General features: G+C 34.6%; 1 protein-coding gene across 6 annotated transcripts in view; it reads right to left on the bottom strand.

Annotated features, from left to right (window-relative positions):
• Nucleotides 1-13,387, bottom strand: part of LOC114937764 (protein-lysine N-methyltransferase SMYD4) — a 140,025-nt gene that overhangs the window by 32,232 nt on the left and 94,406 nt on the right. The window lies entirely within an intron of this gene.

Here is a 13,387-nt window from a genome sequence, read left to right as displayed (position 1 = left end):
TATTCCATACGAAATTACATATAATCTGTAATCTTTCATATATAAGTATCAATATTGCATGATAATGCTGGGCCGAAAAAAACTTGTTAGCTTAATCATGTGATTTTACATAAATATTATTTTCAATGCGGGATAATAAATATGCATAAAAAAAAAATGTGCTGGCGATCATATATCCAAATAAAAAGTTTTTCTTTTTAACATAAGAGAGACGCGCGATTCAACCGACGACGAAAGGGATCAATCTATTATATATTTCAGATTTTTTTGTTATAAAACTGTTTTTCGCGCGCGCGGGATGCACTGACGAATGGGCACCGATGATATCCACCCCCGGGGGCGGATCTGGTATCAAATATTATCCATTATTAAACACTACACGCAGAGAGCAACAGGCCCATAGCAGCGCGCGTCCGTCAATTTTTCAATATTTTTCTGGCTCCGAACGTCAGAGCGCACCGTCACTCATCCCACTATTGTAACGATGGTGTATGTCGGGATAAATTCGCGCGTTACCTTTGTGATATACAGCGCGATACGATACGACACGATATATCATTCATTCGCCCGTGTGGATTCCCTGGTGTCGCGTGTCGGATTTTAAGCGTATCGCTTTTAGTTAATAATAATTACAGAAAATACATATAATCGGGCCATGTGGCCCCGATCGACATTGTCATCCTCGGATGTATTTCTGTAATCGAGTAATTCTGTCTGAAATTCTCTAAATTATATTATATAACACAATATAAACTATAATTACATGCAATATAAATATTACATAATATTATGTATAATATAAATAAATCTGAAATGAAATAAAAAATTAAATGGTGGTACAATTGCACCGCCTAGATCTGAAAATACTAGCAATGTAAATGTTCCAACAATTGCTCGTTAAAATAATCAATAGCGCGAGTTGTAATTTTTTTTTTGTCCGAAAAACCATTGAAATGTCAAAGGAGCGCGCTCTGATTTTCCGGCTCGTTGCAGTGACGTAATATCGGCGATTTGGGGATAAATATCGTCGGTACACGCCGACATTTCGGCGTCCATCTATATTGTGAGCAAATAAACCGGAGAGAGAGAGAAGGGAGTAGAATTTTTTTACATCACGCGCGAGAGAAAGAACGGAGCATTTCGCGATTTTTGCGGCCGATATGGAGGAGAAACACGGCGTGGCTCTATTTTTCCTATAAATTGAATTCGGCGCACGTTAAATATTATCGGTTATTAAAAGAGTCGTTCTTCACGTGTATGCGTGCGTGCGCACGATCTGTCGATATTTTTCTGCTCCATGAGCACTCACTTTGGAAATTTCTGTCTCTCTCTCTCTCTCTGTCTCTTCATCGTCTCCCTGTCTACCCTCCTGCTTTGCCTGGGTTAATTCCGGGGTTACTCGGTAGGGAAGGTCGGCGGTGTCGGCTTCCAGATCATAGCCATGCAATATATAGATCCGGAGCGACATATCGATCGATGTGGACGGGAGCGGAATAATAATTTGCACTGTTATTGCGAACCTATCGGGCAAAATCAAACCGGGCCGGCACTCTCTCGTCCTCCTGTTCTCTCTTCTCTCTCTCTGATACTATATCCCGAGAGCAAGAGAGAGAAAGAGCCAGTCTCCCACTTCCAGCACTCTCCTCTTGTTCATTATCGCCATCCTTCGCTTTTTCGGTTCCGACCGTTCTCTCCGCCTTTCGTTCTTTTGAAGGTAGAGTAAATGCTTTTATTGATTCCTTCTCTTTCTCTCTCTTTGTCACTCACTCCTTGTCCTTTTCCGCACTCGTCTCGGCACGTACACACGTTAGGCCGCACGCTTTGTTCGGCGGACGAGTGGAGCTGCTACGAATATGCGAATGACAAGTATGGCAATCGATTGGAACTCATCGCCAAAGACGCTTCGCGTCGATAGAAAAATACTCTCGACGTATATTTGCCTTCGCGCCATAATGGCTTCGTCGTCGTGTAGACGTAATGGAATTCTCGGGACAATCGCAAACGAGAGACAATCCCGCATAATCCCGCATTCGATTTCGTTCAATATATCCCGAGCGAACTATAAATACCAAATCATTAATTTTGAAAAGACATTTTCAGGGTGTCCTGCGAGTCGATGACGAAAATTACCTGACCTTTTCAAATTTTCCAAGAGCAGAAGTTTATTTTTTCCAAATATATGAATTTACGAACACGCTATGTAGATGAGTCGATATTTAATAACATAAAATTAGAGTACTGGGAGTCAAGGAAAAGTTTATATTTGTTTAATAAAAGATTTCACATTATTGAGATAAATGTGAAAAAATCCAGATAAAATTTCTTGACAATTCCAAATTTATCAAATTCGCTGACAATACCCGATTTTCCAGATTTCCTCAACATTTTATTTCAACATTTTGCAATTTTCTCATCTCGCGTATAAAAGACTTGGTAAATTATTGCTAAATTTCGCAAATAACTTCATGTATAATTTGGAATATCCCGAGCAAACTATATAAATACCAAATCATAAATTTTGAAAAGACATTTTCAGGGTGTCCTGCGAGTCGATGAAAAAAATTCCCGGACCTTTTCAAATTTTCCAAGAGCACAGACATTTATTTTTTCCAAATATATCGTTTACACGATATAATACAATATAAATTAACGAACACGCTGTAGATGAGTCGATATTTAATAACACAAGATTAGCGTACTGGAAGTCAAGGAAAAGTTTATATTTGTTTAATAAAAAATTTCACATTATTGAGATAAATGTGAAAAAATCCAGATAAATAGTAAAATTTCTTCACAATTCCAAATTTATCAAATTCCCTGACAATACCCGGTTTTCCAGATTTCCCCAACATTTTGCAATTTTCTCATCTCGCGTATAAAAGACCTGGTAAATTATTGCTAAATTTCGCAAATAACTTGATGTATAATTTCGATAGTATTATTATTGAGATAAACCCGCCGCGAAAGGGATGAGTAGCGAAACTGAGCAATCTTGGGTTGACGTGAAGGGAGCATGGGTGGTGTACGGTATGGTTTACTTGAAAAACTTTTTTTACCGATAGCATAGCCAGCGGGCATTTTAAATAATTCTTCTGGACGCGGATATTAAATTTCTTACCATGGTTCGTGGTGAGCGTGGCGGATTCCGTGGCAGTCCGTTTAAACGGTACACTTTGTCCGCAAGAACCCAGAATTGCTGCGGTATTATATATATATATATAGATATATATATGTATATGTATGTATTCTGTGGTTCCGTGGCCGTTTAAACTCTAATCGCGAGTTCCGTAAGAAACCCTTAGGGCTAATTGAGGTGACTTTTTCGACCAAGACATTATTTTAGCCTTTGAAAGACGCGGCCGACCAACCACAAGGCTCTCGATATATCGAGCGAATCGATCGCGTTGAAAGTTCGGTTCCGTTGTGGCTTCGAAGAGGGAAAAAAAGGGGACAAGTTACACAAAGCAGATATTTGTAGAGAGAAAAACGGGAGAGATGGGAAATTTTCATCAAAAAACAAGCACGACTGAGCATCAGGGGCCATCGGCGAGAGATCACCTAATTAAAGCCGCGAGTGACCAACGGTTCTGTTTGAACTTTCAATTGATCCTTTCCGACTTTCGTCATTAGCGGATTTACGGCGGATGTTGGGGAAGCGTAAACGTATTAAATATTACCGGACGCTCTCGTAAAAAGTTGACAAATTAATTGGCTTTTTTACGCGTATCATGTCAATTTCGGTACATACGATATGTTAGAAAAGCAAAATATAATGACGAGAGCTTTGAATTTTAATGATGTCGCGACTTTCTGGCTTTTCATATGATGCTGGTGTTCAAACAGTTCACCAGCTTGAATTCAATTATTTTTGTTGTCAATTAATCGAGATAGCCATTAATCGATTGCTAATCAGAAGCCTGAATAATTATTAAAGTCAATATAGGATGAAAATACTTCCATCTCTATATTTTTAATAATTTTAAACAAATACTGTGTTAGTATTTTAACACAAAAAAATGCAAAACTTCAATTTTAAAATTTTATGTAAAATTAACATTTTAATGTAAAAATTAACTAAAAATATGTTATAATTTTGTATTTTATCATCCCCACTTATAAAATAAGAAATCAACATTTTTCCTGTAAGTTTTAACACAGATACTTGTTACTATTCTTATTACTAATAAAACAGAACATATTTATTGTGTAAAATTAAAAATAGATGCACATTGCATTATTCTTACATCTTTTTCAAGTAGTCTTAATAATTTAACATTTAAGTTCAATTAACATACAACAGCAATATGTTAAATTAACACACGATTGTCCTAAATATGTAGTTTTTTAAATTTTATTTATAGTGAAATGTAATAATTTTAGTTAATAAAAAAATTTTATTTTGAAAATTTGTTTTTAATTAAGTTTAAAAAGCAATTATATAGGATTAGATACCCTATTATTTAAGTGAAGATAAAATTAATTAAATATTAAATGTAAAGCATTAAAAATAATAAAATTTGGCGGTAATTTATTATATTAGAGAAACTTGTTGATTAATTTGATAATCCACAAATGGATTAACTTAATATAAATATTTTATATATTATTGTTGAAAATTAAATTAAGAGATTTTAATTATAAATTTATATTATAAATTAAATTCAAATCAAAATGTAGAATTATTAAGATTTAAATGAGTTATATTGAAAAATATTTTTTTTTGTAAATAGTATTTAAATTTATTATTTAAAAAGGGTTTAAATGTATAAACTTATAAAAATTTATAAGTTGAATTATATTTAAATTATGTACAAATTGCCCGTCATTCTTATTAAGTATAATTTGTAAGAAAAGTCGTAACAAAGTAAATATATTGAAAAATGTATTTAGAATAAAAAAAAATTTTAGTTTATTTAAAAATATTTCATTTACATTGAAGAGATTAATGATTTAATATAGTTTATTAAAATTAAAAAAAAAAAAAAATTAAATTTAAATATTTAACACGGAAATCCTACCGTGTTCTTATATGTGTATACAACAAGAATGACAAAAATTACAATATAATCATGAAGCGAGTGATCCTTCATGAAAAAAATATGAGACGAAATTGCAGAATAGAATATTTTCATAAGAAATTGCGTCTCCAAAGAGGACGGCTCCAAGCTGCCGTGTATACGTTCATTTAGATAAGTGAGATACGCCGGTGGGGGACTTGGAAAAGTGAACCATCTTGTTGAAAGTACCCCAACCGGCATTGTAATTGCAGGGTTAGCAGAGGACATTGCTCATCCACCACGTACATGTCTGATTCCGAGCCCCTCTATTTATCTGATATAGAGAACATGTTCATCTCTCGTGTATATGCGCGAAATAAGATGAGGATCAGATAGAGATGTATCGTATACATATACATATATGAAAAGCATAAATTCAACGTTGATGCACGAAGATATTTCTATTTATATTTCTCGGAATTCTCTCTAATATAGTTAAAATTGCACGCGATCTCTGCGAAAGAAAAATACTGCGAAAATAAATCCGACATCTTTCTCGAAATTGGCTGATCGAAACAAATCGGTGAAAATAATAGCGATATACGTGGATTTGTCGATTTTTCAGCCCGCGACAGAATCGGTCTCTCTTCTCGAATCATGAATTATAAAATAAATTCAAAGCCGGGAAAATTTCATGCGTTTTCACGTGTGACATGTCCCATATCATCTTGTCGCTATTTCTCTCCTCTTTCGACGATAAATAATATCGCTCGATCGGTTTTTCCGGTACATTTGTACAATCGCTCTTTGAAACAAAAAAAAAAAAAAAAAAACATTCTCAGAGAAAATTATTTGCGTCGAATCGCCCGATGTCGGTATCAATGTCGAAACGTAGCCCGCAAAAATAATCCAGCCCGGGGCAGGTAACGTTTGTACGCGCGCGACATTTCTCTTTCCAGTGTTACGCTCGGATAGAAATATGGTCGATCCGGCAGCTATTTTCTCTGCGGTCCGGCTACATCGACAGGGAGCGGCCAGCCACCTCTCTGGATTTTCCTCCCGCTTTTCGCAACGTATCCGTCTCCCTCCGATACGAAGATCTACGAAAAGCGCGCGCCATTAATTACAACGTATCCAATTATTCTTCGTTACGCGGATGATATATCGGCCGACCGATTCCCATTTTATTATATTCGAAGCCCGGAGTAATCCTTCTGCTATAACAATTAATGTAACAAATACTAATGTCGCAACAATGGACGAGAGAAAACGAGGAGCAGTTTCGCGTGGAATATCGAGACGCGTTCTCGCGTGTTATACGAAATGTCACGTGCTAGATACGAAAAGACTCGTGAAACCGAGTCGAAAAATGCTCGATACGACCTGCTGTAGTAATAAATAAACTCGAACAAATTTTACGTATTTTTCTTTTAGCGAAAAGTCTGTAAAATTCTTTCTCTCATTCTTCCTTTCTCAACATGATTCTATATAGAGTCGCTAGAGTGACCATATTTTCTGAGAGAAGATAAAGGACAACCCTGAAAATTTTAGGGCTTGTTTCAACATGTTTCCAAGTCAGTTTGCGAGCAAAAAAAATAATTCTGTGACTATCAAAAATCTACACAGAGAGAATTTTCTTCCAGAATTTACCCTGAAAATCATGATAATCATGAAACAATATGATAGTGGAAAAATTTTACAAGAGCTTCTCTGATTAATATTTGCCACGATAGAAAATATATCGATTTAAGTAGTACAGGGTAAAATTTACTATGTATACATATTAATATTTTTTATTGTGGTAAATATTAATTAAAAAAACTTTTATAAAATTCTTCATATTGCCCCATGATTACCATGAATTTCAGTGCAAATTCTAAGAGAAAATTCTCTCCGTGTATATATTCTTTATAATTTAAAATTGATGCGACTATGTTGGAACAAATCCTTGATTTCCTAAATAAATTCCAGTTAAGAGATTCCGTTTCTCAAATTCTCATGATAATACTACAGCATATCAGACATATTTAAAATGCAAAATAAAAAATAAACAGGGCAAAATTAAAAAAAAAAAGAAGAATAAATCTAAAGGACAGCTATACTTGAAATAAAAGCTTCTTCTCTATATTCACATTATTTTCCATGATATCCTACGAACGTCTTGGGATTGAAATCGAACTGGCGCCACCGCAAACTTGTTAATTGCGGAGAGCTGTCTCTGATGAACGGACATAATGCCGAATCATTGAGATGCGCAACGGCAGCTAGACTGCAGTTCTAGCACGCGTCAGCAACGTCGAAACAAGACCACTTCACAGCCGTGACTAAGCAAAGCGGAGAAGTACAAGACGAGGTTACGTCGATTACTTCATTAATTAAGCCTTACCAAAGGTGCCCTCGATCTTTCTCTCTCTCTCTCTCCATCACTTCCTACCTCTATACTTGTATTCGCATCGATGGCTAATCCATTCCTGCGAGATTGCGCTGACGCCCATAAGAGCTTCCGCTTTTTGCCGGAAAATGCGACGCGTCACCTTGGAGGATCGTCGGGACAGGAAATGTTTTGTGATGCCCGGTGGATAATCGGTTTTTTCCCTGATCGCGCTTAAGGGGATGCTGCCGTAGTTCTGTTTTACCGACCTTAAGTTAGGTTAGGTTAGGTTAGGTTCACTTTTTATTGAATATACAGATTGTGAAATTCTCTACAATAAAAGTACTGATAATAATGAATTCTTTCATGTCATCTCTATTGGGCGCGCCATATTTTGTGCACAAATAAACTGCGGAACTTTTGTATTAAATAAGTATTGTTACGAGCTGATGCAAGAGGCCGAGAAACAACTAATTTTTTAACTTTTATTGTTTTTTTTTATACGAAATTACAATGCTCCCCGTTCATTATTATCTACTTTAATCGTGGAAAAGGATTTTTCAATCTGTATAGCCAATAAAAAGAAAACCCCTTGAACTCAAAGTTGGTAAAACAGACATGGTCAGCATCCCCCTTAACTCGATATATTATATATAAATAAAATAATATTTTTTTTTGTCATTGAAAAGTTTAAGATAAATTTAAAAAATGTCTCTTAAGAATATTCTTGAAATATCTTTCTGACGTGTTATTTTCTCGACTGCGAAACTAATCTCGTAAATTAATAAAAATCACCATTGTCGACCTCGCCGCGACACGGATCGTGATTCGCAAGTTCGAGACATTTAACGGATTTAAAGCTTTCGCGGCAGGATTAAAGGTTTAAGGGTCGAATGGCGGAGAGCCGAGTGCCAACCCCTTCGTAGCGTTAATTCAACACGACTATCTTGGATACTGCGTACGGGCGTTATTTTATTTTGTAAAATCCCCGAGCAATAAATCTAATGCGTTTTTACGCTTTAGCTGCCCGCTTAATAAATTGTATCCTCGTAACAACGACGAGAATCTTTCCGTCATCTCGAGCACGAAAGCGTACCTCGAGCTTTTCATCATCCCCTCCTCTCTATCCGCTCCCTCTTTATTTCGATAATTAAATCTCTCTTCTGCATTGTCTGCGATCAAAGCCCAAGGCGTTTCGCCTGTTAAAGGAATAATAAAACACCGGAGAACTTTTAATTTATATAATTTACAAAAAAAAAAAAAAGTCAAGAGACTGTTACTTGATGAAATATAATAATGATATCCATTCGTGATTATCAATTTGAAAGTATTCGCGAATAATTGCATATACATATTTATTTTGTACTTTTCGTTACGAGAATATATTTATGTCCGAATATTAAAAAAATTTTTTTAATTTTTCAAAATTTATATTAAAAATACTCTCTTTTAAATAAGATGCAATGCACGCGGAGAGAATTTTCTCTTAGAATTTACCTTGAAAAATCTTAATATGTATATAGTAAATTTTACTCGGTAAAAATTAATCGAAAATATTTTATATCCCATTGCAGTAGATATTAATCAAAGAGAAACTTATAAAATTGTAAAAGAAAATTCTCTCTGTACAGTATTGTTTTTCGAGACAATATAAGACGTACAACTCGCTATATATATATATATATATCAAGCTTAAAGTATCAAATAGAATTACACGATAATAAATCACTTATAACTCACGACGGACAAAATTTCATTCATGCGAAACAGATTTCCGGCGTAGCATATTTATCCCGATATAATCGCGTCTCGTCGTGTCGCCCACCGTCGCTTATCCTCCGAAAACTGCCGCAATCTGGATCAAAGCCCTCGCAAAAGGAACGTGCAGGCTCGAGGAGCAATCCTTCTTGCCGAACTGACAGGCGAACGTACGAGATTTTCTCGCTCGGCTCGTTCTCTCTCTCTCTCTCTCTCTCTCTCTCGTTCTCTTCCGCTCTCTGATCATGTTCAACATCTTGTCTCTTTTTCTCCACGCGCGCGAGCGAGAACGCGAGTCCGGTCCAGAATCCCGAGGAAAAACCAGGTTCATTGCGACCGGTGGCTCGTATCCACGATTTATCCAGTCGCGGATTGCCTCCGCGAAGATCAGGGTCGATCTAATTTCGCGCGCGATCCCGAGACGAGAAGAAGAAGCTGCGAAGGAGCCCCCTCTTCTATCTCTGGCTGATGGCTCGATCTCGTATCTGGTCAATCTCTATCTTTCTCTCCTACCTCCGAGAGAACGCGAGAGTCCCCGGTCCGGAGGATTTTTCAACCGTTGATTGTGAAAAACACGAAGGAAGAATCTAAGAATTTTTTTTTCAAACCTTTCGTGACGTTTTTGGGGACGCGGACTGAGTCTGTTTTAGCGATAAATATTATTTTCATTTAACGATTTATTGTGGTTACTAGAGCAACGAAAGCGCGTGCCATTTCTCAATCTTACATTAACTTTAAGAACTTGCCAAAAATATATTTTTTCTAATATTAGTATTATTTTTCCTCAGCTAATGTAGGAGTTTTGCACGCGTAAATAGTTAATAATATAATCAGCAAGTAATAACCATAATTTTCATTCCCGAATTTTTATTATGAACATAGTTTTAATTCCCGAATTTTTATTATGAGCATAATTTGAATTCGCCGATTTTCTATTATGCACATAATTTTAATTTTTCATTTTTCATTATATACATAATTTTAATTCTTAAAAAATTTCTATTATGCACATAATTTTAATTCGCCGTATTTCTATTATGTAAAAATGACAACAATTAAAATTGTACATAATAGAAATTCGGCCAATTAATATTACGTACATAATAGAAATTCAGCGAATAAAAATTATTTACATAAAAGAATTACGGTAAATTAAAATTAATAGTAATTCGGTGAATTAAAATTATATATAATACATAATAGAAATTCGACATAAACATAAAATTATGTACATTATAGAAACTCAGCAAATTAAAATAATATTATATTAAGTTTAACCGCAAACTGTAAAACTATCAAATTGGTTGTGATTCAAGCCGCCAAGATTCAATACTTCGGTTAAAAATTAAATTCACTCACTGTCAGTTAACATGTCTTTTTTACAGAAAGGAAAGGATATAGAATGAAAAATCCTTTACTATAAAATTAAAGTATTTATAACAAATCTGGGCTACTACATATATATATATAAAAAAACACGAAAACTAAATAATTATAGTTTTTTATCGATCTAGCATTAGGTCAACTTGACGACCTAAACGATAAGAAAACTGTAATTATTTAACTTTCTTGGTTTCTTTTTAAATACACACATAGTAGCCCATTAATATTTAAATCAAAAATAATATTTGTCGATAAAATAGACGTAATCAGTATTTCCTTAAGAATCGCGCTAAATTTATATCAATCTGATATTTTAATTGGAAATATAATAATGACGGTAATAATTACAATAATGTTTATAAAAAAATTAGCATAATTAATTGTTTTTTAAATGAAAACTGGAATAAAGGAATTGATGAAATTAAAGCTGTTTCAATTTATAGATTTAAAATTTAAATTATAAGTTAAAATTCTTAAAAGAAATTATGGGACGAAAGACCCTATTGAATTTAATATAATTTTTAAATTTATTTAAGGAAATAAATTTTATTTTAATAATTATATTTTATTGGGAGGATAATTAAATAAAATAAACTTTAATTTTAAGATAATTTTAACATTAATTAATGAAATTTTTATAAAGGATTGATTATTAAATTAAGAAAAATTTTTTTTTTAATAATTTTTTATTTTCCAATCGCGTTTTAGAAAAGTTGTCAGTCGTTCGTTAAAAGAGACTACATCGTCTGTATCTCTTTCGCTCTCAAGCTCTTTTGCGAGGGAGGAAAAATTATCTTACGCATCGCTTTGCTCGATTTAAATTCAACACGGTGCATTTCGCCCATGAGAAGTTCCCTCTTTCCGTTTTAACTTTAACTCTCCTCCTTGTGGCTCTTAACTATGACATTCGGATAAAAACGCGAGACATAAAAATGGCTATAAAATGATATTTGATACGGGTCTGTGGAATCTGTCTTCTCTCCCTCTGCCTTTGTTCCCGCGAAATATTTCCCTCGCAATTACACTCGCGTAAAATGCAATGACTATTATTTCGTGATAAAGCAAACGTGTTTCATCCCGAGTGTCATCCCTTGCAAACATTATTTTGCAATGTGGCCGAGCGATGCGCGGCGTCCCATCTCTCCGCAAAATATCATTCGTTTTGTTTACGAGAGCGACTCGCGTAAAAATTCGCGTATTTTGCGGCGAGAGAGATGGAAACATCGTTTCACAACCAGATATCGCAATCCTCTCGATGAGAATATCCCGATAATTTCTGTTGTTACATACCGCGCGTAATACGCGTTTTCTCTCTCCATGACGCCATTATCGGTATAAATTTTTAAGGCGATCACGAAAAACACGCGCGATTGAACGTAATCGGCGAAAATGCTTCCATAATATCCATATCGCCGATGTGTACGCACATATACGCGTTTCGGTCTTCTACCGATTTACCCGCGCGTTTGAGAATCCCAAATATCCCGCCGAAATTGTAGTAATTATAATTAGAATGTTCCCCTAATATACCACCAAATATAACGCCGTTCGCAATATATACGGGCCGGATATACCGCACGAGAATCACACGTAAAATCCATTCCGCGTAATCCGTCATGTCTGCATTTATCCGTCATTAATTCAGTTGCGATTTTAATTGACAGAACAGCTACTCCGCTCGCATATTGTTTATATTATCGATTTTGCAGAACGTCCGCGACCACCGACCAGGTGATGAGCGCGGCTTACCCGTGTCTATGTGAATGATGCAATGATAACTATGCTTGTCTGTAACGATAAACCGAGGGGGAATGCATATCGTTAAAGCAAACCTGAAATTTCGGAAACTCCGCTAGCTAGAGTCGAATTAATATATGCGATCGTGTAGAAACATCTTTTTGCACAAAAAATCTCCTTGAAAGATGCATTGAATTTTTCATGCGTTGTTTCTACACGATCGCACATTAATTCGTAATTTTGCATATTTTTCATCTATTATTTTAATATTTTTTAATCAAATTTCTCATAGATAATATTTTAAAGAAATTGTATGTAAAGATCCTTTGATAGTACCCTATTTGAATTTAATTAAATTATATTTCTCCGTCGTTTAAATTTTTGCAAAGATTTATTAAAAAAATCGCGTCCAAGAATAATTTTCTCCATATTTTTCTTCTTTTTTATATATAGGCTAAACTGTTAGCAGATATTATTAATCTCGCTAATTGTCATCGAAATTACCCTCGTTATTACGTGGGGAATTTTATTGATATTTTCCTCTGGTGTATAATGGCGATTTAGTCCGCGTGTGTCACGTACGGGATATAAACATTTAATACGGGACAGCTAATCGGCTGTGATTCGTATCTCTTTTCGATTCGGAAAACAACATAAAGACGAGCTGGAAAATATGCATTTTTCAAATTGATCCTGCTCGATCCCGTTTCATCAAAATATTATAAATAAAGCGTTTTATTAAGTTTCTTCTCTCCTTTACTGAGAGAATTCTTGTAATGTAATATGTATCAACACACTGAAAAGCAATTTCTTGAATTCAAATAAATATTTTATTTCAATAAACTTATAAATCATTTATGTAAAACTAATAATATCGATTTAATGTGAAAAAATATTTATTTGATATAAGAAAATCCTCTTGAAAAAAACACAGATATTAATAATTTCTTTTCAGTGCAAAAACATCTTACAACAATCTTTATAAATGATTTCGCGCAATTTCCGAAATTCTCGAGTCTCCTCTCATAATGCATGGTATCAAAAACCGAGCACATAACATTTTTTAAATAAATCGCGATGAAATCTTCCTTCGTCAAAAAATTGTAAATAATTCGCGCGAGTTAAGGGAGCACTTAAAAAT

This window comes from Nylanderia fulva, unplaced genomic scaffold (genome assembly GCF_048542155.1).
Source record: "Nylanderia fulva isolate GAGA-0341 unplaced genomic scaffold, ASM4854215v1 Scaffold4, whole genome shotgun sequence".
Classification (NCBI taxonomy): domain Eukaryota; kingdom Metazoa; phylum Arthropoda; class Insecta; order Hymenoptera; family Formicidae; genus Nylanderia; species Nylanderia fulva.
The sequence above is the reverse complement of the archived record's forward strand: the minus strand, read 5'-3'. Positions and strand labels throughout refer to the sequence as shown.